This window comes from Phalacrocorax aristotelis, chromosome 17 (genome assembly GCF_949628215.1).
Source record: "Phalacrocorax aristotelis chromosome 17, bGulAri2.1, whole genome shotgun sequence".
NCBI classification, from domain to species: domain Eukaryota; kingdom Metazoa; phylum Chordata; class Aves; order Suliformes; family Phalacrocoracidae; genus Phalacrocorax; species Phalacrocorax aristotelis.
Window position 1 is genome coordinate 8,827,616 of NC_134292.1, and position 26,346 is coordinate 8,853,961.

The window sequence follows — 26,346 nt, forward strand, 5'->3', positions numbered from 1 at the left end:
AGGGAAGCTGGATGGATTTCTATGGTCACTACTGTACAGAGGGCGAGACAAGATGATCTAAGGGTCCCTTCAGACCTAAAAAATCCATACAGCTGTAAAAAAAATAATAAAATTATAGATTAGATCTTGGCTGCCTCCAAGAAAAAAAAAAACAAAAAGGAATGAAAGAGGAAAGAGTCAGGCATGATGTTTTCAGTCAATGATTTAAGGAATGTAAATAGCTTTGTCAAAGATGCTCAGGCAGATTCCCCAGCTGGATCCTCCACCATGAGCTCAGCTTCGCTCTTAGGATCTGCAGCGTATCAGGGTGGCTTAAAACAGCAGGAAATGCAAACCGGCGAGCCCTGGTTGTGCCGGAGGTGGGTGGGAAACCTCGCGCAGGGAGCACTTGCACCCCAAGGGAACAAGATCCCGACGGCCCCGGTGCTCTCCCGGGCTCGGCGCGTGGTGCTGGGAGAGTTACATCAGCTCCTCGCACGATGCAGCGCGACTCCGAAAGCGTCATCGGCTGTTTACTGCTGAAATGTGAGTGTTTAAATATTAATAGGAACAGATTGAGCAAGTGTGGAACGCACAGAAACCAGAAGCTTCGAGGAATTTCAACATGCAACGTTAAAATCGCACGGGCTGTAAAGAGCGAGCTCCATTACAGGAAAGAAATGCCAAAAAATACACACACATGATCACACAGTTATCCAGAGAGAGGCAAACGCAGCTCTGGACCACCACATGCTCTTTCTTCCAGCCCTTTAATCAGACACTAGAGACAAAGAGCAGCCGGACAGCGCTGTGGTCAGCCTTGGGTTGCAGGGGGAGGACAAAAAAAGGGGCTCCATCTCTGTGTTAATACCGCCTCACTTCAACACAGACCTCAGCCCGTATTAAGGGCTCAGGTTTTGAATGCATGTCGTTGACCAAGGTCATCAATTTTGCAGCAAGATGGATGCGCGCCCTTGACGACGCCCCGCGCAACAGGGAAAGGAGGGTCCTGAGCAGCCACGCCGTGCATTTACTAACAGGCTAAGATGGGAGAAAATACAGCAAAGAAAGGAACAGAAATTATTGGTCCCAAAAGGGCAGGTCTGCAAAGCTCTGGACAGTGTTATAAATAAAAGCCAACACCCAAAACTGCATCCCAAAGGCCACTCATGCAAATGTGAAGATGAGGTCAGAGCAACCACGAGAGGAATGATCGCTGTCACGTTAGGAACGAGCAGGCCAGCAACGGAGGTTCGCCGAAAACTCCCCGGAGCTCCTGTCCAGAATAGAGATATTTTGCAATAAAACAGGTGAAGCTGGTTTCCGTCCAGTGAAGCTCCTGGAAATGTCTGGCAAGTATTTACTCGTGGTAACGGAAGGGAACAGGAAACTAATATTTGTTCTTAGTTGGCTCTCTTGACATTTTCTTACTAGCAGTAAGACCAGTGAGAGCACGTTTAACTTGGAGGTCGAAGGCTTATTGACTTCCCCACAGCTGACAAGCAAAGCGACCGAGGTTACCACCGCACACGGCATTTTATGTAGTATGAAACCCAAAACAGCCCAAGTCAGGGCGAGACCCTGCTCAGGTACCTCACGTGGGGCTGAGATGGTGGCCAGAAGCCACACACTATGAAACTCCGTGCTGCAAATAACCGTACGTGCTTAATGGCAGCAATCGCTGAAATTCTCAGTGGAAATGCTCAGAATGGCATAAAACTCCAAATTCAGGAGTGGGACAGTGAAAAAGAAAAAATGTTTTTCTGCTGTGAGATACTGATAAGCATTTCAGTTTTTCTAACAAAAAAAAAAAAAAGAAAAAAAGCAATGTTTCCTTTGAATCCACAAACATTCAAACAAAGTATTTTCCATTTTTGCATAAAAAGGCCCAAAAATGTCCCTGAAAATTGAGTTTTAATGACTTTTCTCCCATCTGCTATAAAGGATGTTTTTTGTTCAAAACATCTTCTTTCTGTGACATATTCTGGCCAGATGTAGATGATGTGCCTGGACTGCAGAAGAGAGCGTTTGATAGCACTACGAAAAGATAACCAGCTCAGACTAACCCTTGCAAATGAAACCCTTTCATTTAACGTCAAGTCCTCTGCACTGAGCTGCACCGGTATCATTTCATCAGCCTGCAGAGCAAACCGGTCCACAGGGATGGATCTGAAAGGTTTGAATAATTCCACATCAAAATGAACTGTACTTGGATGAGACTTCCACTGCAGCATCAAGACGGTACTAGACAGGCTGTAAGAGGAAAGAGGGAAAATATATTCTTCTCAAAATGACATTCCCCTTAGGAGTACAATCTCCACAAAAGCGTTTACCCGCGCACATTGTGTTGGATTTCAGATTCTGCACTTCTGAAACACATTACGGCGGGTACTTGAATAATTATGTTTGACTTCTTTAACAATTTAACAGTCGCATGCTTGGCTTTACAGCTGGAGGAATAAAATCACATGTTTGAGTGACTAAAAGGAAAAAAAAGATGGTTAGACAATATATGTATATTTATGCAAGCATTCCCCACTCTGAAATTACATTCACAAAGAAAACGTTAAAGCAAGCAAACTCTCTTCCTCGCTGGCTGTAAATGAGATTTCAAGCGGCACGACCGGTCAGCAAACAGCCGCAATCGTGCCGTGGAAAAGCGAGGGCAGCAGCTGGACGCAGGCAGGATGAGCAGCTGCCTGATGCTCCCTGCGCTTCAGCTGCTCCAGCATCACAGAATCACAGAAGCATTAAGTTTGGAAAAGACCTCTTGGACCATCCAGTCCAACCCCCAACCCAACACCCCCAGGCCTCCTGAACCATGTCCCCAAGTGCCACGTCCGCATGTTTTTTGAACCCCGCCAGGGACGGTGACTCCCCCACCTCTCTGGGCAGCCTGTGCCAGGGCCTGACCACTATTTCAGTAAAAACAATTTTCCTAATATCCAATCTAAACCTCCTCTGGTGTGTTCCCACCATGGCAGGTGCATGGTGCAGGCTGCCTGAGGAAGGAACCCATCCATCCTACGTTGCCTCCAGACACACCTCGAAGGTAAAAGTACCCCATGGGGTGACACATGTCAACCTATAAACTGAAACAGGGACGTGGGCTCTCCTCGGGGTGCTCATGAGCACCCTGAAGGTCAAACAAGAGCTGAGTTTGTTCTCCCATCAGCAGGGTCTAGACTCAGTGGTGCCTCTCAAACACCATGTAGGAACCTCACGTGTGGCAGCTTGTGGCTATCAGTCAACAAGACTTGTTCTCCAGCTGGTACAAGCAATGAAACACAGCTCTTAGCAAGCAAGGTGTGCCAGGAACATAGGAGGTAGAAACGGGGCTCTCCATCACTTAACTGACCCAGGATCAGGGCTACGCTGATCTGTTCTTCCCTACACCACTCACCAAACCTCAAGAGGGACATCTGATTTAATACTTACCCCGAGGATGCTCCTGGCAATAGCCTGGGCTGTCCCTCCCTGCCTAACACGAAACCCACACTGACACGGCCCCGCTCCTCTGCCGTATTTATCACGGGATCTTTGTTATGCCCCCTGGTACCTGACACCAGGCGGGACAATGAGGAAGTCCACCTTGGAGAGAAGGGCAGAGAAAAAGGAACAAATGGGCTCAAATAGAAAAAAAGGCTTTCCAAAATATCAAATCAGTGCAACATCAGTAAATTTGCCACCTGAGCCACGTACCCATAACTTGCTAGGATCCCCCATGAGATGTTTTCCTCCTTACCCACTGCATGCCCAGACGCCAGAGCCCTTCCCTGGCCGGTATGGTCCAGTCCCGTCTTGCCAGACCCCGCTTTGCTCCAAGCCTGACTGCAACGGCAGCCCTGCCCGGGAAACACCAGCTACGAGAGGAGGGAGCTGACGGGTTAGGAGAGGGAGAGAAATACAGAACGGTGACCACTGCACCGCCAAGGGAAAACCCAGAGAAGTGCCCTTGCCACTTATCGCAGCAGGGAATACTGAGCCAACGCTCTGTTAACAAAGGTCCCGCTAATGTATTTTTCATAAAGTGCTTTATTCTGCTACAGACATGGAGCGCTATCACTAATAAATGTTTGCAAGCACGATAGTAGGTGGTGGCACTGATATCTGTAAAGCCATTGATACAAGCTGACGGGCCATATACCAGAACAACTCAGCCTTTATTAAGACTTCTAGTCTTAATATATATATTAGATATATATAGACTATATAGATAGTCTAGTCTATCTAAGCTATTTCTACTGGAACCCCTCCATCAAAAAGCATGATCCCAACTTGCTCCACCTCACCCTCTTTCTTCACATCTAAAGACACCTTGTGAGCAGGTTTGAGCCAGGCTCAGCCCAGTTTACCCCAGTGAAGCCCCAGCATGGGAAGTACATTATCCTGCCCTGCAGCCAGCATCACACAGCTCCTGCCTGTATAAAACACAGGATTTCTTCATCTCTTCATCCCAGCCGCGGGCAGGGGTCACAGCACACCAGCCCCAACCAGAAAAATACTTCCATGGTGCACAAGCAAGGGATGGGACATGTCTAAAGCAATTCGATCCACAGATGTTTCAATGACTCTCCTGAGAGCAGTCACTGATGTCTTCACTCCCTTATGGCCCCGCAGCTGCATTCCCACTGAGCCCTGAAGATATCCCGATGGGACATTCCCGCGGGGACTGCATACTGCCCAGCGCTGGTGACGGCATTGGCACTGGCAGGGCTACTGAGGCCATCCTCCCCACGCCTGGGCCGAGCCGAGAACTTCATGACACAAGCAATCTAAATGAATTAAACATCCACCTGGCAGAGGGAATATCCCACCCCCCTCCCGTTTCTTTACCTGCTCCCGGAGAGGGGTGTTGGGAGCAATGCTGGCAGAGGAGACTGCCCCAGCTATCAGGTATGGATGGAGAATTCCAGGAAGGTCTGGAAAGCCACCTTGGGGGGCAAGGGAGAATGGACATCTCAGCAGCCATGGGTGCCTACAGCTGCTCTCAGCGTGCTGTGGGAACCACTTGAGGCAAGGTGAGCAGACAGACACAGGAAAGGGGAATATATGGGGGAAATGAGACACAGATAAATCATAGAATCATTAAGGTTGGAAAAGACCTCTCGGATCAAATCCAACCATCAACCAATGCTACCATGTCTCCTAAACCATGCCCTGAAGTGCCGCATCTACATGTCTTAAATACCCCCAGGGATGGTGACTCGCCCACCTCTCTGGGCAGCCTGTGACAGTGCCTGACCATTCTTGAAGTAAAGACATTTTTCCTAATATCCAATCTAAGCCTCCCCAGATGCCGCTTGAGGCCGTTTCCTCTTGTCCTATCGCTTGTTCCTTGGGAGCAGAGACCGACCCCCCCCCTCACTCCAGCCCCTCTCAGGCAGCTGCAGAGAGCGAGAAGGGCTCCCCTCAACCTCCTCTTCTCCAGGCTAAACCCCCCCAGCTCCCTCAACCAACTCATCTATATGTGTCAAGCCAGTTCCAGCTTAACCAGTGGAGTTGTGCTGGTTTCCAGCAGTATGACCCAGCCACTGTCCAGGGGAGCAGCAAATCCAGCGTCATTTCCGTGCATGGCTGCATGGCCATGTCCATCTGTAATGACACTGCTGGCTATGGAGAGGGCAGTGCTCAGACCCACCGATCTCTCGCTACTGACACCCTTCCCAGCAGATTCTGCTGCCCAACGCTCCAAGTTGGGCTCCAGGGGACGGGCAGGTCCCAGCTCTCCTCCAGACCCTCCCTGGACCACCCTTGTGGGGAGAGCGGTTGGGTGGCCTTGGCCCCTTCCCTGCCTGGACCTGCTCAGGGGACCACCCGCAGCACACTGGTTTCCTCCAGCCTGTACAAGGACCTTCCTAAGAAACCGCAGCTCCTCCTCTGCATGAGAAATGAAGCTGCCAAGACATGAACCTGCCGGCTCTCGTGTCACACCACAGCCACCCCGTGCCATGGGAAGGGGCCTTGGCTGGTCCAGAGCAGCATGGACTGTGCTGGATTTCATCCCAAATGCACATCCCAGAGCTTATAAGACAATTTAAAATGAAATCTCGGAAGAGGAAGCTGGGTCGGGCCTGCCCATGAACCCCACAAAGCAAGCAGACATCCCATCGCGTCTTTCCATGAGCACATCCCAGACAATCCCAGAGAGCCCAGTGCTGTTCACCAGCCACCTCCAGCTCCATCCTGGCTCTGGCCGGGATCCAGGAGACCTGTGTAAATGCGCATCCCTCCGTATCTCCTCTGGCTGCTGTCTCTAACAGTACGTCTGTGTTTCCACCTTTGCGCTGCCGAGTGCCTGGGGACACCTCTGCAGCGGTGGGAGCTCCTGCACGGCGCTGTGCGGTACAGTCAGGCTGCAACCCATACTGCGCTCCAGGACGAAGTTAAAATAAATAAGATTACAAATAAATAAATAAGGAAGTGCTACCTGTGGTGCTCGTCACCAGAATTTTAACTTCAGAGCGTTTCGCCACCCGGACAGAGTCACTCGTGAATTTGCACTTGGGGATCTAAATACGGAGCTTTCTGCTGCTCCATGCATCGCTCCCCTCCCCTCCCCAGGCCCAACATAAAGCTGCCTGATGGTAAGACAATAGAGTGGAAAAGATAGGCTTTGATGGGGAAAAACTATGCAGAAAAAGGACCAGAACTATATTAAACTATATTAAACTATATTAAGAAGCCGGCACAGAAACAAGTTCAAACAGCTCCCTGTAAAGCAGCTCAGCTCTCTGGGGCTCCATCTAACAGACATCCTTTTATTAGAAAGTCACTGAAGATGACTGTTTAGCAGTTCCAATAAAGAATAGGTGGATGGGGAGGGAGGATTTTTTTTTCCATTAAGATTACAGAAGGGCCTGAGGCAGAAAGAAGGGAAACCTCCAGATCCGGGATTTGGCTTCTGCCCCGCTCATTAACCCCCTCAGTGAGCAGCAACATCTGAACTGGTCGCAGGCTGGAGGGTCCTTTCACTTGGAGGGTTGCTGGAGCCCAGGGTGGGTACAGCAATCATTCAGGTGGTCTTAGCTGAGATGAGGCATTGGGACATGGATGATGCAAAAGAAAAAGCCAATTGCGAAAAAAAAAAAGGGGGATGAAAAGTGAGACTCCACAGCCAGCATGGCATTTTCCCTGCTCCACGTGCACCTCTAAACAGAGCACCTCTAACTGGATGAAGGGCATGATGCCTTTTATTGCAGAAACCTCAAAACAGGAATGCAAGAGCCTGGAAGAAGACTCCAGTTGGGATAAAGTTAATTTTCTCCACAGCAGCTGGTCTGGGGCTGTGGTTTGGGTTTGTGCTGGGAACAGCGCTGATAACCCAGGGGTGGTTTCGCTCCTGCTGAGCAGGGCTTGCACAGAGCCGAGGCCTTTCACATATTTTTATGAACTCCCCTCCCAGCAGAGGGCAGGAATTGCCCCCGTCCCACCAAGTAGCAAGGAAGCATCTTCCCTGCAAGATCCGGGCACGGGGCCGGGGGTAGTTCCCATGCTCTCAGCGTGTGGCGGCTGATGCTCTCCATCACCAAAGAGCTGCCAGGAAAGAGTCTTCCCAGGGCCACAGTCCTTCCTGCTAAACCTTGGGTCTTCTCCAAATTTAATCACTGTGGCATATTATTAATCCTCATCATCATCAAGATCTTGGTGTGCAAGCATGGATCAAGTTTCTTTAAGTTGATATGGTGCTTATTTACCCACCGACCTCCTCGGCGCTGCCTCAGCCCCTTTCCACAGCAGATAACTCTGGTTTCTCAAAACCGGCACGGGCAGAGGAAGAGCTGGCTTAAGACTGCTCCGACCATCACACAAATCCCAGTAGAGCCAAAAAGAGAGAGGACAAACTCCTGGAAACCAGTGAGAATATTTCTATAATCCTTTAGATTACTAATTTAATAGGCTTCGAAAGACCATAACCATCGCCAGCACCATAGGATGTCCACCCACTGAGTAAGCCAACATCAACCTCCACCCAAGTTTTTCATTAAAATGTTACATGGTGATGCAACATGCTCTTTAATATCAGAGAAAGACGACCAGAGAGGCCATCTGGTTTCAACCAGCTGATGGTTTCTACCCACACCCCTGTCTCCAGGGCAGACCCTCAATGTGTTGCATTAGCTAATCGCAAACATGGCAAAAATAGGCTGGCGATTTTAATAATGACGATGATATAGAACGGCTTTTTCCACTTTGAATATGAAGAGAACAGGAGTTGTGACATGGAAGAAATTGCACTGTTAAAAATAACATTAAAAATGCATCTATTTTGGCCCTAAGGCCCACAGAGAAAGATGTTTCATTATCCAAGTCTAAGAACATAATTATGCTTTAATAATTTTTTCAATATAAAACGGAAGTCTCTTTGGCTTGCTCTGCTCTCCTAAAGCTGCACTTGAACAGGAACCCCAAGACGAGCGTCACTCCAGCCCGTTCATCTCCTCCAGGAGCCAACCCAGAGCTCGCTGCAGCGTCACGGCCGATCCCCCGGCACTGCGGGGGTCCTCGGCACAGCGTCCCCCAGCTCTCCGCCCCCACGTCCCACGCACATTTATAAACGGAGCATCAGGATTCCCTCTGTGCAGATGACAGCCCAAAGCATCTCCTCTTCCCCTCCGAGCAGAGGCGAGATCCTTGTTTCAGCAAGAAAATAACCCGATTATCAGCCTTTAGGAGACCCGACAAGTTCCGCATCACACCAAGAAGCCGTACCCCACTGAATTTGGTTTTTCCAGGCATCAGGACGAGCCTGCCTCTGAGCCCCCCTGACCTCGGCGTGGGTTTTATTGCTGCTCTCGCTCAGGCCGGTGTGCAGCCAGAGCTGAGCGGTGCCGAATCCAAGCAGCTCGCTTGGCACTCAAATCTGGTTTCCATAGAAACAGGCAGATAGCACACGGGAGCAAAATCTTATTTACTCTGTTAAAGAAAAGGGTTTTCCAAGCAGTAATTTAGACCTAGGGCTAAGTCCAACGTTACTGGGAATACAAAGATTTCACAATGGCAAAGAATGCGGCTTTTAAATAAACAATGCCTGTTTTTTTTTTTCTTTTCTATCAATTATTGTAATAAGACTAACATAAATTGGCACACATCCCCTTTAAGAAGTCCCACAGCCCACTGGCTTTCCTAAAAGATACTTAATTTTAATTTTTTTATTAAATGCTAGGGGGTTTTGGAAGATTCATTTCTTTCCTCTTCCTCTGTTCCCCCAATCAGAAATAATGCCACTAACAAATGAGGAAATCTGCAGCTTTAGTTATTCATTGTAACTTGGCCATAACCATCATTTAAAGCAAATATCTTGACCTCAGATCCAATGAGATACCCTCAAACTGTAAGCTCTCCCTTTTTTTTCAGCAGATATATTTAGACCAGACCAGAATTGGTATAACACGGACAAATCACTGACTTCTCCTGTTAAAAGTAGAGGGGAATACCAAACACCTGAGCAGCGTCGCTGCAGCAAAACATTGCATTTTGAGTGCTCCCCTTGCTCTCCACTGAAAGCAGTTACTTGTGTACCCCCAAACACATGCGCACACTAAATCTGTTAATGCTTTGAACGTTAAGATTTATGGCTTGGAGATATCCTTAAAATCACTCTGCCTTGCCCCAAACAATTGCAGAGTTAGAATATGTATTATTTCAGATGAATAATACATGATGGTGCTGTAAATCTAGTCCCAGCTGAGAACGTGCTCTCCAGCAAGGAGCCAGGAAGGTTTCTGGGACTGCACTGTGCTGTCTGGAGGTAGCATTTATCTCTTTGCTAATGAAGGGAGTTGCTGCTCCAGCATAGAAAAGGGGCTGCAAAACCCTAATTAATTAGTGGCATTCAAAAAACATGCACATCACTCTCCATGACAGCCCAAATCTCTTCCCACCGGAGACTTCAGGGCTAAATCCAGCCCTTGCTACTGGGAACTGGGGTCAATTTAAAATAAATGAAGCGCTTGCAAACCTTTCCGTACTGGGGGAGCAGGGGGCGAAGCGCATCGCTTAAGAAAAGGTCACTGAATAAAGATGACCTGCAAAACTTGGGGAAAGATTATGCTTAATCCCGTTTAGCAGGGCTCAGCCATCCTCCTGCAAGAGGCACATATATTGCCGAGTTCAGAGGAGAGCGTGGGCTGCCCCAGCGTGGGTCCCCATCCCCAGGCCAAGGGGGACCGTCCCCAGGACGTGCCACCCGCGGCGGCCACATCTCCCCTGCACATCTCACTTTCACAACCGAGCCACGAAACCAGACCGGCTCCTTCTGAGGCTGGCGTTTCTCTGTGCCAGACCAACTCCCCTGGAAAGCGTCGCAGCTCTGGACAGACATTTCAAATAGTTATTTTTAAAATGACTGTGGAAGTGAATTTTCAAGCCAGACTGACAGCATCTGATGTTTGCTCATTAGCTGAGCCTGGGATGACATTACTCATGGCTCTGCCAGGGTAATAAAGGAACCAGCTAGCAAACAAAGCAAAAATCAATATGGATGAGTGTAATATTTTTCATAATGTCTTTATTGTGTACAGCCTTCCTCACGCAGCTATTATTAGACACACTTTCTCTTCCTTTCGCAGGGAATGGAGAGGTGGGAAATGTTCTTATTCACAACTGCCACACCAGAAAATCCTACGCCCGTTTCATCACCCCTGAAGAGTTTATAGATTAAACCCAAGTAACAGGCTAAATCAAATATCCATCCCAACTGGTAGGGATGGTTTCCCAGGCACATCCTGATGCCCCAGGTCCCACCGCTGATGCTGGCAGGGGCCGGGCAGCTGGGGACATCCACACGGCACTGGGCTCCCCCGAGCTGTGGAGCAGGAAACGGGCTGAGCCCCCGGATGCTCGTGGTAGGAGAAAAGGGAAAAAAGAACTACGCTCAACAGGAAGCTCTCCTAGCAAACACAGCAGAATCACATCCTTCCCAAAGGCATCCTCTCCATGGAAGCAGTGACCCCAAATGACCGATGCCGAAGGGAGGTGGGGTTTTGCTGAGCATTGGACGGGACGACTCACGGCCAGAGGCAAAAGCGTGCTGTACGACAGGGAACTGTGCTCCAAACCGGGCAATCGGAGAGGACTGATGGCTTGCAGTAAGGATCGTTCTGCCCCAAAAGAGCTGGCACGCAGGGAGCAGCAGGGCTGGCATGGGGAAACACTTCCAGGCTTCCACTGCTGCCAACCTCAACCAGAGGCTGCATCAGACACCACCTCCCCGCAGCCTGGCTTCCCACGTTGAGTGCAGCACGGGGAGCCGGACACCTAGTTTCGGGGGGCTGTGCACCCGGGGTCTGCTGTGCACCAGCCTTCCCTGCAGGTTTGTATTTACCTGAGCGCAGAGGTCTGCTCTGCCCTGGCCAGCCCTGGTCTGGCATTATCAGCAGGGCCACTCCAATTTGCATTTATTTATTGCAAAGCGGGTGCTGCAGGATAAGCACAGAAACGTCACGAGTCCCAGGCAGGAGCACTGGGCAGCCGTGCCGCCGCCACAGCGGCCATCTCCCCATCCCTGCTGGGGACTCCTGCCACGCTAAGCAGGATCAATGTCTCCCAATATCGATTAGGTACCGTGAAAATTACCTTAATTACCCACACTGAGACAATACCCCAACAAGGTTAGAGTCATCTGCGCTTTCAAGCTCGGTGCATTGAAAAGCTCTTGGACACGAAGGCAAAACCGGTGACAGCAAAAGCTTTGATGCAGAGCAACAGTAGCTACCTGCCAGACTCAACAAGTCACTGCCACCCTCTTTTGCCCCCTGCGTCACCTCCTGACAGCCCCCCTCCCATTGCTTTGACTATTTTCCTGCACGTTGCATTAAGTAAGAGCAATCCTTTCACAGGGTCCCTCAATCTACCAGCCTAAACCCACTGTCAAAACAACCTGGACACTTATTGGCACCTGGCTGGACGCAGATGGGGCTCTTATATTTTAAAATGACCTTGCCCTTTTGCTGCCAGGACAGCGCTGGGCCGAGCTCACCAGCCAAGTGAACTGGAAAGGAAAGGTGTGGCTGCAAAGTCCCAGCCTGGCTCACAGCTGGGTGTGAGCCTGCACCAGAAACCTCACCAGAAACACACCTTGCTGCTGCCGTTTGGTTTTCCCTTGTCCCGATAACAGTGCAGCTGATCGCCTCCACAGGCGGCCGTTGCAGGGAAATCGTTGCTTTTTCCGTGCAATTGGTTGGGTTTTGGTACCTGCACCACGGCTGTTGCATTTAATAAGGGAGAAAAGGAAAAGAAATTTTTCCTCAGTGGCTTTGCTCTTGGTGAGTAAGCAGAAACCATTGATTTTAAAAGAGAAATGAGAAGAGGAAGTGCCTCTCTGCTTCATAAACAGCTCGGGACACAATGGTTTATACTGTACATAAATTTAAACAGAGGAATAAATAGCCTCTTCTTGGACACTGGCCTAAGCAAAATGATGGCAGGATGGAAGCAGCGCTGCAGGAACAGACCGCCTGCACTAAGCACGGACGATAAGATCTAAATGAGAAGGACAGATGAGAAGGTTTTACCTATCACAGGATTAGCCAAGGCTCAACTGGCGGTACCGGCCAGGCTGCCAGAGCAGCTGCCTTTGCCGAGCCCTCTGCTCGGGCTTCAGCCGAGGCAGCCGCAGCCAGACAACCTGGCATCTCTAAGAGGTTGGCAGCCTGTGAGATGAGGCACAAAAAGCAAACGGCACGCCTTGACTAGAGCACTGCAACGGGAAATCTGTGAGAAACATCAATCAGGGCTGCTGTGCCAGCAGCGTGGAGGCTTCCAGCCCTGCTTTCAGGCACCTGCGGCACACACCGGTGTGCTTTTCCCTGCGGAAAAGCCCCAGCATGGAAGTTAGGGGGAACGGGTGCACGCCTCCCTAAGGGCACACCCGCTTTTGTAAAGACCCCTTAAAGCTGATGCGCAGGAGTAAAAAGCAACCTGCTTCCAGGCCGGACAGCAGCGAGCTGCTCCGCCTTCAGCATAGGAGGAGATGAAAATGCTTTGGGAGCACTCTGCACAGCAAGAGGTCCTACACACACCCTGCTCAGTCCTAGCACTGTTGCTCCTAGCAATGCTTAGCACCAAACATTTCAGAGCCATTAATTAATCCTCGCAAAACCCCTGCAAACCGTCAATGCCATTTTTCAAATGGAAAACCCAAGGTCGAAAGGTGCTTGAGTGATTTGGCCAAGAGAAAAACAGGAGGATCATGCCTGGGCTGCGTTTTGCACGCGCCATGCTGGAAGCCCCGAGGCAGGGAGGAAGCCAAGCCCTGGAGCGGCCAAGAAAAACTGGGCTGTATTTATGTGCACGAGCATTGAACAGCAGGTATAAAAGCATAAAGCTATGATCCAATACAGCTCTGTACAAAGGGGAAATGGAGGTTATAATTAGCCATATTTTAAAGTATTATTTATTACATTCAGCACTCACGGGACAGTGTGAAGCACCGTGGGCTTTGCAGCAAGCAGTCCCACAGCCGTGCTGAATTGGAGCGGGCAGCTCTGCGCACCCATGCCAGGCAAAGGAGAAATAAAAGCTCCAGGGTGAGACACAGCCTGCTAAAGATATTTTCTCCTGTGCCCTCGTCCAGATTCCCACTGGGAAAACACAAGTGCGTTAATTCATTGCACCATCAGGTCTGGGGGAGGAAGAGAGTCGCAGAGATTGAAGAGCACTTGCTTTTGGCAATCCAGCCTTTGCCATCACGCCAACCATTTAAGCCTAGCACCATGGCTGGGATCCCGGCGGTATTTTTGTTGGAGAAGGCAGAATAAAGCTCCAAGGGCATTGCTGGAGATAGGGAGGAATAAAAGCAGTTTTAACTCTTTGAGGGGCGGAGGGGGGAAAGTATTGAAAATAACTTGAGAATCCAGTGTGTAACTCAGCTCCCTCCCCTCGCTTTCCCCAGCAAAATGTGCACAAACACATCCTGTGGCCGGGGTTTTTCATCTGCTGCCAGGGAGATAAAGCAAATTCCTGCCGGCTCGGGGCGGGAGCAGCGCCCGGTGCAAGGCGGTGCTGGCCCCGGCCAGGACCAAGGCGGGTTGGAAAACACGGCGGCAGCAGTCGCGCACGCACCCTGCTCTGCGCTGCGAGGGGATGAGGGCTCCTGCCGCCGTCCCCAGCAGCACCACGCTTCAAGGGCTGGGCGGGGAACAAGTCACTGGCCTGGAGATTTAGGCGCAATCTCAAACCATCGCTCCTTTAGATGAGCCATGGGAAAAAGCCACGCTCACCTGAACCCCGCCTGGCACGCTCGAGCGAATGATAGGAGGAAAACATAGCAGCAAGTCAGCGCTAAAGGCACAGGACCTGGCCAAGGGGCGAAGCAGGGACCGGCAAGGACAGCCCATCACAGTGGGGCCGAGCTGGAGTCGTAGGCTTTTTGGTGTGGATGTTCCAGCTTTTGGCACGGATCCACAAACAAGCCCCCCGTGCAAGAGCTGCCCAGGGGTGCTGGGGGAGAGGAGAGGTAGGAGCACTGGTGGGTCAGAAGAGCCCGGGCAAGGCGTCCTGCAGGGTCTGGCACATACAGGGAGAGCGGCAGCTGCCAGAAGGTACCAACGGAAAATACAAAACTCAATGTGGATTGAAGGCATGGGGTCAGGTTTGGGGAAGGGTCCAGCAGCACTCGCCACTGGAGCTGGGGGCTCTGGTCCTGCACCAGCATCAACCCCTGGAGGCTCTTGCCCAGGGCACCACCACCCCACGCGCCTCCTGGCAAACACAGGACGGTCTGGCCGCTCATCTCCAGCTCGAGAAACAGCTGTAAGCTTTACGGGATTTGGTCTGGAAGCAGCGTGTGATGGAGGCAGGCACCGCGCCTGCGGGGAGCGAAGGAGGCATAATGAGAGAACAAAGCCGATGGACAGGAAAGACAGACGGGATGGGAAAAAGCAGCAGACGAGGATGCTTAAGCCTAAAACGTCCTCTTCAGGATTTACCCCAAAGTAGCTAATCTGCACTAACAGGAGTAAAACACAGGGTGATGTCACCAACTCCATCTGCTTCAAATTTGCTCTAAGCTTACATCTCCCTAATTAAAAAGAAAGAAAAAAAAAAAGAATCAGCAACATTTGCTAAGAGAACCCAAAGCGAAGCAAACTCCCCTACGCATACACAAAATGCCTTTCTTCCCAACCGGCTAAAACTATTGGCACTAACAGCCTCACGGAATTCCTGGCTGGTTATAAACACCGGCGGAGTGGGAGATGCAGCAGGACGGCAGAGGTAAGGGCACCGGGGGCAACCTGCTGTCATCAGAGATAACCAGCCCCCCCGGGATGCCGCACCAGCGATCACCGTCCAGGAAAGAAAATGGGCTCCGCTAATGGTTGGGGCCGATGCTCTCTGCTGCTGTTGGCCTTTTAATGACTGACCAAATGGAAAAACCAATGAAGTTGAAATCACTCTGTCACCTTCTGTGAGGCTTTGTGTTGAGTTAAAAATATTTTTTCCAGGGAACTCCGAGAGCAGAAAGGAGACCGGCTTACGTTAAGGTCGTTCGGTATCGCAGCACTGCAGCCCGGCGCCGAGAGCCCACCCAGTCCGAGCGTCCCCCCGGGAACACCGATGGAAGGAGAATCACCTCAACAGGGCCTGGCAGAGGGGTGGATTTGCTCTGTGATGAGCCCAGCCTTTGCCAGCTGTCCTCAAGCCTGGCTTTGGTGGCCCTCAGGCAGGAGCAAAGCTAACGCAGTGACAGCAATGAGATCCAGCTCCGAGCGTCGACAAGGTGGAGAAGGCAGCGAGGATGGGCCAGGCAGCACTAACGAGCCCATAACGGGCAGGAAGCACCGGTTCCTGCGAGCCCTAACCCGTGGCGGCTCTGGATGCCGAGCTGCCCGCGGTGCGCCCGGCGTGCCCACGGCATCCCGCAGCAGCACCCGCGCTTGCTGGGGGAGCGCTCGCTCCCAGCCACATCTAACAGGCTTCCCTCAACATCGTGGAAACTTTAATGAGGGCCCAAAGTACCAACTTCAAAGCCCAGGGAAGGCCACGAGCACCAGGCTGCCGGAGTCGCTGGTGAGATGGCCTGAGGGTACAATTTCTGCCCATTTCAAGTAAAGCTGAAAAACTTCCCATGCACGATGAGCACTGCTTCAAGTTAACAACGCGCTTGAATGCAGGGAGCTAATCCAAAATTTCAACAGAAATAGAAGAAATGCTGAAAAAGCCCCATGGGCAGTCCGGGGGTGTTTGGTGAGGCAGGAGCAGGTTCCCCAAGGAGTCAGGGTTTGTGCCCCACACCGAGCACGGCCGCTGCTGCCCCCAGCCCCATATGGAAATGAGAGACGGGGCTGAGCACTCCCTCCATCACTGCCCCAACAAAACTCATTTGGCTTTTTATATGAGCACGATTTGATCTCCCTTTGCTGTTCCAGGGCTCCGCAGGTAAGTAAGGACCAAACCCGGAGGCACGGCAGCGTGTGCCAGGTTCGGAGGGGTTCATCCTCAAGGAAGCCCGGGAGGCGCCGGCGGCCCCACATGCTCCCAGAGCAGTGCCAGAGCTCAGGCAGCCAACCAGGCCGGGTCTGGCAAACAAACATTCATCACAAGTCTGACTACAGGGAAAAATGCACTCATTTCTGCCTCAGTCCGAGGATTTCTATCACGTGGCAGCTCCTGACAGCCCTTTTCCTGAGAGTTTCTCACTTTAAAATCAAGAGCTTGCCTCCAAGCTTGCCTGGCAGACAGACACCCGCGTGTGTCCATGCTGTGAAAGGCGGCAGGTATAGACGGGAATCTGGTGCAGCCGGGAACCTCAAAATCAGGGGAGATGCACAGCCCTGGAGGGGATGCTGCACTGGCAGCCCAGCACCTGGATTCTTCCCCCAAACTGTGGCCCTGGCACCCCAAGAAAACCTGAGCTCTGTATTGCAACCCTGCTCTCCATTGCAGTGTCTGCTTATTAAAGAGAAAGGAAAATCGGTTTTCCCCTCTTTGCAAGGTGTTCTGGCATGTACAGATCCATTACAGCGACCCACCACGGCATGAATGCCAGGGATTTCCACAGTAACTCCATGAACACAGGGCTAACATCTCATCTTGAACGAGGATTTCTCAGCCAAGCAGAAGGAATCACTTAATCCAGAAGACGAAGGAGACAGAGGACAAGGGAGGTTTCTAGGAAAGGATTCTGGGGTCCACAGAAAGCTCGGGGCGGTGCAGCAGGTCCTTTGTATGGGTCTACATTAGCTCCTTTAATGTTTCAATTAAGGCACAAAAATGGAAGAAAAAGCAGAGTGTCACACAAGCGTGCGACAAATCACTGGTGTGTGCGAGGGAAGCTGTCAAGGCACCTCAGCTGGGGGAGACAGACGGCGGAGCAGCAAAAGTTAAAGACGGGAATGGCAATTCAAAGCGACGAGATGTAAAAACGATATTGCGGTCGACGGAGCTTGAACTAAGTTTATCCCAGCAGCAATCTGGCACAGCGTGCAAGACAGGCAGCCTGGCAGGTAAGGGCTCCCACACATCCACAGAAAACGCATCCATTTGTCTGCGTTTCCGTAAGCTGAGAGCCAACATCTGGGCGGGGGAGCGCGGTGCTGCCGCGTCCCCAGCCCGGAGGGCAGCCGCTGCTCCTGGGATCGCCCCGGCTTCTTCCCCCCGCCCCGCTCGCAGCCACGGCACAGCCACCCTTCTGCTGAACAGCTAAAGGGTCGCCAAAATCACGCAACTTGGCTATCTAGCGCAGCAGAGGGTGACGAAGGGACAGTTTTTCTTAGAATTTCCAGTGTTTCTGTGCACTCTGTTAACCACTTCTCCATTTACCATCAGTAGCACCAAGCAAGCACATGGCGAGGAGCTACCACAGTGTTTGCCTACAGAGGTTTCTGCATCCGACTCCACCGCATGTCAAATCAAACCACTTGAAATCAGCTGAAATGTGGATTTCCTCGCTTCCAATCCTCCCTCCAGCACTTCTGCACATCAGCCGTCCCAGAGAGTGCCCCGGGAGCGCTCGTGTGCATTAGCTGCTCACATGGTGCAAACCTTCCCAGTGCTGAGGCTGCAAGTCCAAGCAACTCAAAATTTCCAAAACCATCAGTGGTTTCACAGCCTGAGGCAAATCCTTGTAGAGGACTGATAGTTCTGAAGCGCTGAGGCATCGATATTCTCCAAAAAACTCAGCGTGGCACTTGTTTCCTTAAATCACAAGCCATTTCAGACCCTTCTCTCTCTAAAGCTTGGACCTATTTAATTTTTTAATTGAGGCACTAAGGATACAGTTGTATTTTAGCAGCTGGTTCTTCTCCCCAGCCAAATCATCCCATGCAAACTGCCTGGCATCAGCACTTGCCCAGCCCTGCATCCATACGAGAGCAGCGCCATAATAAAGCTGCATCAGCAACGCCAAGATACAGGGCTGCTGCTTGACTACTTTAATTTCCCAGACTCACACAGCTCCTTTGGAACTGATTTATAAGTATAGTATAAAACCTCATTGGAATCAAAACTAATTTATAGGCTCGAGAGGAAAAAAAATTGACATTTTCTAGATCACACACCATCGCTGTAAATCAATTTCCATTTTGTGCCCCCGGTGCAAGCTGCTTCCAGCCTTGGTAAATAAATGCCAAGGGTAATGAGTTTTGAAACAACCAGCCTGAAAGTAACAAAGAAAATGACAGTCGCTGAAAAATCCTTCTACTGCCAGGAAACCTCAACTGTAGATTAAAACGATTACCAAAACCCAAGTGACTAGGCAGAGGAGACCAAGAATTTGAGCAGGGAGCTGATTTTGTGTCTCTGTTTATTTTATCTTCCTCCTCCAGACGAAGTCATGGATGATGCGTGGTCCTCCCCTCGTTAGCGACTGCTCCGCGGGAGGTAATCACTTGTTGGAGGAGGATGAGCTGCACAGAGACTTCCTAATGTGGGTAATGAACCTCCAAGTGATTCCAGGCTCTTGGAAAGCAGGAGGGGACGAGTGCCAGCCCTATGCCAGGACAGGGCTTTACAAGGGAAGAAAAGGCAGCTGCAAAGAGCTGCAGGAACCCATAGCCCAGCCGCCACTCTCAAGCCCATCATGGGGTCAATTATGAAATTGCAAGCTGTAATCTCCTGGAGGATAACGGTTTCCTCTCGTTTTGTTTCTGCCCTGAAAGGCCTTTATTATGGCAAGCCCCAGTTTGAAGACCCCTTCATCAAGGGCACGACACCCTCTCTAGAGCTTTGGAATCTGCAGGTGGCAAATGCCATTTTGCATCTGTACTGTACGTACCCATCCAGCTGGAGAAAAACCGAACTTGGTGGCACCACAGCGGGATGTTAAATGCACACCACTAACCTCCTTACACACAAGCGGCACTGGAAACGCCACAAAGAAACACCCTTCTCAGTATGCTAACCTGAAAAATAGCACCGCATAAAGCGCAGAGGAATGGCTGGACCGCGGGTAAGTCGTCTCATCATGCTGCACCCTTCGTTATCAACAGGAGCACAATCGTCCAAGAGATGCAGTTTGGAAACCTCCCTTCCCTGACAGTCCTGGCTTGCTGTGCAGTACCAACACAAGCATTAAGCTGCCTCTCCATGGGGTCCCTGCCTTCGGGAGCCCTTTCCACCTAGGCAGGAAGGTGTGAAGCTGTCAGCAGGAGATGCACAAGAGGAGCATTTAAATAAACACTTGAGAAGCAGCTCAAACGAGAGCCGATACCCTCTGCCAGCTTGTGTTAAACAAGAAGGAAGGGTGAGAAACACTTTCATAGGAAACAAAAACCTCCAAGAGACTCAACACCAAGCCTGCAGCGCCCGGCCAGCGCTGCCCCACGTGAGCGCTGGGACCGCATCACCTTCAGCATGGGACGAGGCAGGAGGTGGGTATGACTGAGGACCCAGTTTTTGTGCCGAGGAGAAGAGGAGGTCTTTGAAAAGCCTGAAAATCACCCAAGATGACTGCGCACCCATCAAGCACGACCTGTGTCTTATCAGTTCTGCAGCAAACCTGGCTGTCAACGAGGGAGATGCTTTCAATGCCATCTGCTCTTCTTATTTTGATGGCTTGGCTCCCTGGGGAGAGGCGAGAGTCTTTGTTCATCAAACCTAAGGGAGTTCACATGTTTCTCAAAGCATCTCCTGGTGCTTGGGAGCATCAGTCGCACAGAGCAGGAGCAGCCCCTGCCTCGGGTTGCGGGCAGCGTGCTCCCTTCACAGAGATTAACTGCTCATACAAAGCTTTAGGATACTCGAGGATGAAAGGCAAGGGACGTAAAATCATTAAATTTTATTATTACAAGAGAGTAAAAGCCAACAGCAAAGGCTTGCGCTGACAGCAATCACTCAGTAACTGCCAGACGTTACGCTCAAAGAAAACACTGAAATAATATTTGAATGAACTAACACGAAGGTGTAATTACTGATGAAAGCACCACCCAGATGAGACTTCACACACACTCCGTCAACCCACAGCTTCAGAGACACGCGGCGTGGGGATCAAACACCTCCCACCGCAGGCGAGGTGTCTCCAGTGGCTGAGGACGCAGCCGCTTCCAGAGGCGCGCATCGCACTTGCCATTTGGGTTTATTTTTTTAAAACATTTGCAAAGGAGCTGGCAGCTGCAGCCCGGTCAGGGTCAGGAGCTGGCGCATCTCCCCAGGCCCTGGTGCCGTGCATCCAAACACCCCCCAATAAGAAGTGATCCTCTGACCAGTGAAATCACTTGATGTATGAAAGCAATTTGAATTTATGTAGCAAAAATGCAAATTCAGCCCTGAGGCCATTCTCCTGTATGCGGCCCATGAGCCTCCCGGCGCACACACGCTTCAGAGGTGAGTTACTTGGAAAATAAGAGCCAAGCTAATTACCAGTCCCAGCACACCAAAGCTTTTGTTACGGTTCAGAAGGAAAAGAAACAAAAAAAGAGGGATATAGAAAAAGAAAAAAAACGGAGCGACTCATATTTGTCTTCTATCAAGAACAGCCTGGATAAGACAGACCTTCTGCATTCAGAGAAACAAAAGGAAACGCCAGTCCCATTTATCCTTGTCTCGCAGCAGACATGCCGTGCGCGTGGCGGCGGGGAGGACGGGTGCCAGGGCAGGATCCCAAGGGATCTGCCGCTCTCCCCGAACTGCCCGCTGGGTCCGCACACCACAGCTCTCCCAGCCCCGACGCGCCTGCCTGGGGATGGGTGCCCTGGAATTCATAAAATACCAACGTGTAAAAAAAATTAGGACAATTTCTGGGAACCAGACAGGCTTCTTAAGGGACCTACAGTGAAGGCGGTGGGTTATCACCAGCGCTGGTCCCTACTCTCTAGTCCAGAGATGTTGCACATCTAGGAGCCAGCCCCACACTGCTCCATACTCTGAAAATAACTTTTTTTAGCAACGGAAGAGGGATAGAACACACAGAGCTGATGTAAAACCTTGGAGAGCCAAGAATCCCAGCAGAGCAGCCATCGGGCTGAGAAAGCAAATGGAGCAGAGAAAGAGCATCATCTCAGGATACAGAGCAACATCGGCATTTCTCAGAGGGCAAACTGCATCCCTGGCTGTGCGAGCCATGAGCTCCATCATCTCCTACCGCAGGCGATGGAGATGGGGCACCCTGCGCTCGCCCTCCCCGCACCCCCACCGACAGCGGCTGCAGCATCCACGGTCGGAGCGGCGGAAACGAAGTTTGGCTGCGGAAAATGAAAAACGTTTGCAACTAAAAGCTCAACAGGGTGATTCACACTTCCCTGCTACAAAGAGATGCCCCTATTTGCCAAGTATTTCACCTTTGCTTGGCAAAGCACCCTCAGCCAAAGGCACCTAAGTCACGTAAGCTCAGTCCAGCATGAAAGCCTTGGCACAGAGTAGGAGCAATATTTGGGTGTCCTGCTCAGAGAGGAGCTGAGAGAGAAATGGAAACTCCATATGGCTGCTTTATATATCTAGCAGCTTTATATATTTAGCCGGCTGCAAAGGGAAACGTCCGGCTGTTGAGAACAATGATACCAGTTCCTGACACCGCGCCGTGCCCCAGGAGAGAGCTGTTTACAGGAAAAAGCCTTTGCCCCTCAAGCCCAGCCAGCCTGCGAGGAAGCGAGCAGAGGGCCAACAGCCCACGGCGGGCACCGACACGCACCCCGGCCACGCGGCAGCCGGGAAACAACCTCCCCAGCTTTGGTGAGGCTGTCGGAGCACGGCCCAGCTCAGCAAAGGCTTTAAAGCAGCGAGCCCCGATGACTTTGCAGGGCTGCTCGCGGCAGGAGCGGAGAGGAGCTTTGCTGCAGCCCCGGGGCCAGGCGGGGCGGGGAGTGGGGGACCCTGCACCGCTCCGGGCGGCACCGAGCGGTTGGTAGCTCCAGCAGCACGCCTGACATGAGATGACAAGAACTACTGGAGCTTAACTGGGCCTTCAGCTTGAGCAGGAGGAAAGGCAGCAGCATGCCAGCATTTCTACAAAGCCCAAACATGTGCATGCGAGGTGTTTGGTGGCCAGCTCGCATCGCCCGGGCCATGCACACAGCCACGTGCTGACTGATGGACAGACGGATGGACTCCTGGACTTATGGAACAGGACATGGTATTGTTGGGTTGACGGTTGGACTTGATGATCCCAGAGGTCTTTTCCAACCTTAATGATTCTATGGTTCCATAATTCTGGCAGTACTTTTGCTCAGGTAGGGACCCCTCCAAAGCCCATCTGCGGAGCAGCGCAGGGAGGTAAAAGGCTGTGCAAAAGGGAGAGGAAGCGGAAAGGAGAATTTTTTTGCTCTCATGAACAACAAAAAGCCACAAACAATTCAAAACGTGCCACAACATTGCCAGGGTTACTGCGAATCTTGCTGAAGAGCCTGCTGTGAAGTGACAAAAGCCACTTCACCCAGGCGCTGCAAACATCCCCGGCACGTGCAGCGTGACTGTGGTTTCCTCCTGGGATGAAACCGCAGTCTCTTCCCTCCTTCCTGAGCTCACCACGGGCCGGAGAACCAGCCCCGGGGTCCGCCCGAGGCAGCGCTGTCGGCAGCCAGCCTCGCAGTGCCCTTGCATCGCGGCCAGGGCAGGGGAGCAAAGCGCCCCAAGTGACGGCCCTCGGGCAGCTCCCGACCCGGAACGCTCCCGCCAGGCGCGTCCCCACGTGCTGCGGAAGGAGAGCCGTGGCCAGGACCTGCAATGAATCTATTAACAGCGTGCTCGCCCTTGGGAAACACGCTTTATGCCACGCTTTAGTTCCAGGCTCTGAAAGCATCCAAGAACTACAGCTCTCTACAGCTGCCTGAGAGGGGGTTGCGGTGAGGGGGGGGTGGTCTCTTTTCCCAAGTTACAGGTGACAGGGCGAGAGGAAATGGCCTCAAGCTGCATCAGGGGAGGTTTAGATTGGAGACTAGGAAAAGCATCTTCCCTGCCAGAGCGGTCAGGCCCTGGCACAGGCTGCCCAGAGAGGTGGGGGAGTCACCATCCCTGGGGGCGTTCAAAAAACATGTAGATGTGGCACTTGGAGACATGGTTCAGGAGGCCTGGGGGTGTTGGGGTGATGGTTGGACTGGATGGTCCAAGAGGTCTTTTCCAACCTTAACGATTCTGTGACTCTATAAGCACGGAGCAACCTGGCAAGTGGTGAGGCTCGAGGCTCACCTCTCTCGCTGTCTCCACACTCAAGCTTCCAATATTTGGCAAAGAGATCGATACGGGCAGTCCCCGCACCCCGGTTTTACAGGCGTGGCGCCGTTTTGGGGACCCGCTGGCGGGGGGGGAGCTGGGGAAGCAGCGGGTGAAATCACGGAGCGCTGGAGACTTTGCATCTCCTCCTCCTGCAGCTGCTGCTAACCAAGCCGGGTCGCTTAACATGCACAAACCTTACGGCACCTAACCTAGTGACGTACATCACACCTAAACAGACAGTGACTTTTTATAGTATGTAACATGCTAGCACAAGCATCAGGAATTCGATATAGCCATGTGAGAACACTTTGTCCTGCGATGCCATCTGATAGTCTGATGTATCACCTAGGATCAGCTACAGGACAAGAGGAGACACTAACTTGCATTACTACCTTCTCTCAAGTCTAAATACTGATAAAATGTTCCAAAAAATTTTTTTTAATTTAATAAAAAGCTACTGCCCTCAGTGCTTGCTTGTTTGAATGAAGGAGAAACTGGGTCTATGCAAACTCTGGCAGAAGTGAAAAGGAGACATTTTCCTTGTGATTGACAAGATAAAGCCTCCAAATGATTGACAGGACAAAAGGCTTTTGTTTTCAGTTGATAGGCAATGCAGTAATTTTCTTTAAATGGCATCTTTTCTCCCCAAGTCTTTCTGGAAAAAGCACAAACCCCGGTATTGAGCTGTATCAATCCCCCTCCCCAGCGAGGTGGCTGAAGACCGATTACCACTGCGTTTTCCTGTGGTCCAGAGCATGAGGAGCCCGAGTAAATAAAATACATGCTCGAGAGCCAACCCTGCTCCCCTAACAGACCCAATCACTCTGCAAACGGATGGCAGCAGCCTTGCGCAGCACCAGGGAACATCGTACATCATTACATTCTGGGTAAGGAGCACCTTCCCTGAAAGCAAATCCTATTGCATCCCTGCCTGTTCGCCTCTTTTCCCAGGCCCCAACCCTCGCTAGCTTCCCTTCCCCAGCAAACATAAAATCAGTGCACTTTATGCGTATTATGGTGACAAATTTAAGTTACGTTAGATATACTGATAGGCGTCTTGCAGGGAATCAGGTATAGCCCTTCTAGAGGAGCCAGGGTGCTCCATGAGACAGGCAGATTAGCTCCATGAATCCCCACAGGCATCCCAGCACGACCCCACCCAGTCACCGCCACCACCAGCATCGCTCCTTTAGCATCTCTCATGGTAACCAAGGCTTGCATTCAGCCCCCAGAAACACCCGCCTGACTAGCACGGGTTACTTCCAGCACCAGGGGTTGTTATACCCAGTGCGCTCCCAACACACCCCCAAAACACCAGAAGACCTAACGCTACAAACACTTGTGCGGAGATGGCCATACGGAGCAAGGAATTCATCCCTCCGCGGCAGAACTCTTCCCTTCATGAGTAATCGTTGCTCACACAGGGCGACGGCACGCTGTGAAACCAAAGGGCTGCAAAGAAGCGGGCGTCACCCCGTTTCCGCGCCCTCCGCGGCAGATATCTGGCTGCAAGGGGCGTCCTCGCTGCGCTGTGAGCGCCGCCTGAATAATTCATTTTCGGGGCGAATGCGATGGCTGCACAGCGGGAGGGAAGGAGAGGGCGACCCGAGCGGGGTTTGCTCTTGCCGTCCCTCTCTGTACAGTTCCCAGGGCCAGGTGGGTCAGCACTAACCGTAGATTAAATCTAATTTTGTTTTTAAATGAAGAAAAAGGACACTGTGTGAAAATAATGAAATGAATCTAAAAAAATTCACTTTTTAGACAAAACAATTAGCTGCATTTCAGCCAAAAGCAGGAGTGTTTTCGGTTAAGTTTGTTTGGGAAGGAAAAGTAAACAAATAAATTAAAAAGACGAGAAAACCCAAGCTGCCAGCGCCGTCTTGCCCTGCTATGGCCCACTGCTGCCAGCACTGCCATGCCAGCGAGAAAGACGCTTTGCTCTGCTGCGAGTGCACGAGGAGATCCGTGCAGGGGCCACATCCCGGCACGGCCAATCCACACACCTCCCCCTGGATGCCCCCGGAGTTACCTGCAAAGCAGAGCCCATTCCCATACACCTCGACTGTTTATGCCAGTATTTGGGAATAACACAGAGTCATTTACCGGCGAAGCGAAGCGCCAATGGAAGCAACTGGGAGCATCTGCCCTCTGTCTCGGTGAAAGCCCCACCGCATTCAGCTGGAGGGACAAGGATCATGGAGGTGGGACAGACCCATTCAACTCTCAGAAACCAAACTCGACCATCACAACAAATACACACAGATTTTCTGCACATATGTGCAGGTCCGTCACAAAAATCACGTTATCCCACAGAGCCCATTTTACTGAGTCACCTTCCGGACTGACCCTGACAAGAGGCAGAAAACATCTTTGTTTGCCAGCAGCAAAACCCAGCAAGCCAGAGGTAGGAAGTGCACTATCAGCTTTCTGTGATATAATCACAGCTGTGTCCCAGATACAGTCTTCTTTTTTAAAGTAATAGTAATCTACACATGAAAAGAACAGGAACATTATGCTTTGCCTATGAATAATGACTTAGGAGAAATAATGACCAGGAGAAAAAAAAAAATCCCACGCGTGTCAAATGACATGGTTGTGAGACCATCTCGCATCTGTTATCTGTCTCCGTCGCTCCTCATATCTCTGGCTTTCCCGAGAAGTTCATAAATATTTAAAAAGGCCAATAGCTCCATTACTCCTCACTTCTTATAATATTGGAAGATTAGAGCCCATGAGGGAGAGGAAAAAAAAAAGAAAGCATCACGGGGAAAAATGTCACCA

The 26,346-nt window shown here is 51.2% G+C and overlaps 1 protein-coding gene across 3 annotated transcripts in view; it reads right to left on the reverse strand.

Moving 5' to 3' along the window:
- Positions 1-26,346, reverse strand: part of VAV2 (vav guanine nucleotide exchange factor 2) — a 153,280-nt gene that overhangs the window by 72,393 nt on the left and 54,541 nt on the right. The gene's annotated exons all lie outside the window — the stretch shown is intronic.